Here is a 4,040-nt window from a genome sequence, read left to right on the forward strand (position 1 = left end):
TCACTCTCACTCCAGCTCACTCTCACTGCAGCTCACACTCACTACAGCTCACTCTCACTACAGCTCACTCTGTGTTCCGCAAGGATCTGTTTTGGGACCATTGCTGTTTGTCATTTTTATAAATGACCAGGAGGAGGGGCTAGAAGGTTGGGTGAGCAAGTTTGCGGATGATACGAAAGTCGGAGGAGTTGTTGACAGTGAGGAAGGATGTGGCAGGTTACAGTGGGATATAGATAAGCTGCAGAACTGGGCAGAAAGGTGGCAAATGGAGTTCAATGCAGCTAAGTGTGAGGTGATTCACTTTGGTAAGAGTAACAAAAAGATGGAGTACTGGGCTAATGGTCGGATACTTGGTAGTGTGGATGAGCAGAGGGATCTTGGTGTCCATGTACACAGATCTCTGAAAGTTGCCACCCAGGTAAATAGTGCGGTGAAGAAGGCATATGGCGTACTGGCTTTTATTGGTAGAGGAATTGAGTCCCGGAGTACTGAGGTCATGTTGCAGTTGTATAAGACTCTGGTGCGGCCGCATCTGGAGTATTGTGTGCAGTTTTGGTCGCCATACTATAGGAAGGATGTGGAGGCACTGGAACGGGTGCAGAGGAGGTTTACCAGGATGTTGCCTGGTATGGAAGGAAGATCGTATGAGGAAAGGCTGAGGCACTTGGGGCTGTTTTCATTGGAGAAAAGAAGGTTTGGGGGTGACTTTTTAGATTAGATTACTTACAGTGTGCAAACAGGCCCTTCGGCCCAACAAGTCCACACCGCCCCGCCGAAGCGCAACCCACCCATACCCCTACATTTACCCCTTACCTAAAACTATAGGCAATTAAGCATGGCCAATTCACCTGACCTGCACATCTTTGGACTGTGGGAGGAAACCGGAGCACCCGGAGGAAACCCACGCAGACACGGGGAGAACGTGCAAACTCCACACAGTCAGTCGCCTGAGGCGGGAATTGAACCCGGTTCTCTGACGCTGTGAGGCAGCAGTGCTAACCACTGTGCCACCCAAAACAGATTCCCAGGAACAGGCCCCAGTGAGATTTGAACTCACGACCCCTGGTTTACAAGACCAGTGCTCTAACCCCTGAGCTATGGAGCCGGCACACTGTGATAGAGGTGTACAAGATGATTAAGGGTTTAGATAGGGTTGACCATGAGAACCTTTTTCCACGTATGGAGTCAGCTATTACAAAGGGGCATAGCTTTAAATTAAGGGGTGGTAGGTATAGGACAGATGTTAGGGGTAGATTCTTTGAGGAGAAAATGAGGTCTGCAGATGCTGGAGATCAGAGCTGAAAATGTGTTGCTGGAAAAGCACAGCAGGTCAGGCAGCATCCAGGGAACAGGAGAATCGACGTTTCGGGCATAAGCCCTTCTTCAGGAATGAGGACAGTTTGTCCAGCAGGCTAAGATAAAAGGTAGGGAGGAGGGACTTGGGGGAGGGGCGCTGGAAATGTGATAGGTGGAAAGAGGTCAAGGTGAGGGTGATAGGTCAGACTGGGGTGGGGGCGGAGAGGTCGGGAAGAAGATTGCAGGTTAGGAAGGCGGTGCTGAGTTCGAGAGATTTGACTGAGACAAGGTGGGGGGAGGGGGAATGAGGAAACTGGTGAAATCCGAGTTCATCCCTTGTGGTTGGAGGGTTCCTAGGCGGAAGATAAGGCCCTCTTCCTCCAACCGTCGTGTTGCTATGGTCTGGCGATGGAGGAGTCCAAAGACCTGCATATCCTTGGTGGAGTGGGAGGGGGAGTTGAAGTGTTGAGCCACAGGATGGTTGGGTTGGTTGGTCCGGGTGTCCCAGAGGTGTTCTCTGAAACGCTCCGCAAGTAGCCGGCCTGTCTCCCCAATATAGAGGAGGCCCACATCGGGTGCAGAGGATGCAATAGATGATGTGTGTGGAGGTACAGGTGAATCTGTGGCGGATATGGAAGTTTCCTTTGGGGCCTTGGAGGGAGGTGAGGGGGGAGGTGTGGGCGCAAGTCTTGCACCTCCTGCGGTTGCAGGGGAAGATGCCGGGAGTGGAGGTTGGGTTGGTGGGGGGTGTGGACCTGACGAGGGAGTCACGGACGGAGTGGTCTTTACGGAATGCTGATAGGGGAGGGGAGGGAAATATATCCTTGGTGGTGGGGTCTGTTTGGAGGTGGCGGAAATGACGGCGGATGATGCGCTGAACATGGAGATTGGTGGGGTGGTAGGTGAGGACCAGTGGGGTTCTGTCCTGGTGGCGGTTGGAGGGGCGGGGTTCAAGGGCGGTGGATCGGGAAGTGGAAGAGATGCGGTGGAGGGCATCGTCGACCACGTCCGGGGGGAAATTGCGGTAGGTTCTTTACTCAGCGAGTCGTGAGTTCATGGAATGCCCTGCCAGTAGCAGTGGTGGACACTCCCTCTTTATGGGCATTTAAACGGGCATTGGATAGGCATATGGAGGATAGTGGGCTAGTGTAGGTTAGGTGGGCTTGGATCGGCACAACATCGAGGGCCGAAGGGCCTGTACTGCGCTGTATTTTTCTATGTTCTATGTTCTATGTTCTAGCTCACTCTCACTCCCTCTCACTCCCACTACAGCTCACCCTCACTATTGTTCACTCTGACTACAGCTCTCTCTCACTACAGCTCCCCCTCACTCCAGCTCCCCCTCACTCCAGCTCCCCCTCACTACAGCTCACTCTCACTACAGTTCGCCCTCACTACAGCTCACTCCCACTACAGCTCGCCCTCACTATTGTTCACTCTGACTACAGCTCACTCCCACTACAGCTCGCCCTCACTACAGCCCACTCTCACTCCTGCTCACTCTAACTGCAGCTCACTCTCACTCCCGCTCACTCTCACTGCAGCTCACTCTCACTGCAGCTCACCCCCACTTCTGTTCACACTCACTCCTGCTCAATCTCACTTCAGTTCACTCTCACTACACCTCACCCTCACTAAAGCTCATCCTCACTACAGCTCACTTTCACTACAGCTCACCCCCACTACTGCTCACCCTCACTACAACTCAACCTGACTACAGCTCACTCTCACTTAAGCCCACTCTCACTCCCGCTCACTCTCTCTCAAGCTCACCCTCACTATGCTCACCCTCACTACGCTCACCCTCACTACAGCTCACCCTCACTACAGCCCACTCTCACTACAGCTCACCCACACTACAGCTCACACTCACTACAGCTCACACTCACTACAGTGCACCCTCACTACAGCCCACTCTCACTACAGCCCACTCTCACTACAGCTCACTCTCACTACAGCTCACCCTCACTTCAGCTCACTCTCACTAGAGCTCACACTCACTCCTGCTCACTCCCACTAAAGCTCACTTTCACTACAGCTCACCCTCACTACAGCTCACTCTCACTACAGCTCACCCTCACTCCCGCTCACTCTCTCTCCAGCTCACTCTCTCTCCAGCTCACCCTCACTACAACTCTCTCTCACTCCCGTTCACTCTCTCTCCAGCTCACCCTCACTCCCGCTCACTCTCTCTCCAGCTCACTCTCACTGCTGTTCACCCTCACTATAGCTCACCCTCACTGCAGCTCACTCTCACTACAGCTCTCCCTCATTACTGCTCACTCTCACTACAGCTCACCCCTCACTACAGCTCACCCTCACTACAGCTCAATCTCACTACACCTCTCCCTCATTACTGCTCACTCTCACTACAGCTCACTCTCACTCCCGCTCACACTCACCCCCGCTCATTCTCACTACAGCTCTCCCTCATTACAGCTCACTCTCACTCCTGCTCACTCTCACTCCCGCTCACCCTCACTACAGCTTACTCTCACTACAGCTCAATCTCACTCCCACTCTCTCTCACTACAGCTCACCCTCACTACAGCTCACTCTCACTCCCTCTCACTCTCACTCCTGCTCACTCTCACTACAGCTCACTCTCACTACAGCTCACTCTCACTCCCACTCTGTCTCACTACAGCTCACCCTCACTACAGCTCACCCGCACTACAGCTCACTCTCACTCCTGCTCACTCTCACTCCTGCTCACTCTCACTCCTGCTCACTCTCACTCCCAG

At 53.4% G+C, this 4,040-nt stretch overlaps 1 non-coding gene across 1 annotated transcript; it reads right to left on the reverse strand.

Moving 5' to 3' along the window:
- Positions 1-1,032: 1,032 nt before the first annotated feature.
- Positions 1,033-1,105, reverse strand: trnat-ugu (transfer RNA threonine (anticodon UGU)). Its single transcript has one exon. It is a non-coding gene; the product is annotated as a tRNA-Thr (tRNA).
- Positions 1,106-4,040: the final 2,935 nt, after the last annotated feature.

The sequence above is a fragment of the Chiloscyllium plagiosum genome, unplaced genomic scaffold (assembly GCF_037043375.1).
Source record: "Chiloscyllium plagiosum isolate Xiang-an unplaced genomic scaffold, Cpla_swu_hap1 HiC_scaffold_15, whole genome shotgun sequence".
In the NCBI taxonomy this organism is placed as follows: domain Eukaryota; kingdom Metazoa; phylum Chordata; class Chondrichthyes; order Orectolobiformes; family Hemiscylliidae; genus Chiloscyllium; species Chiloscyllium plagiosum.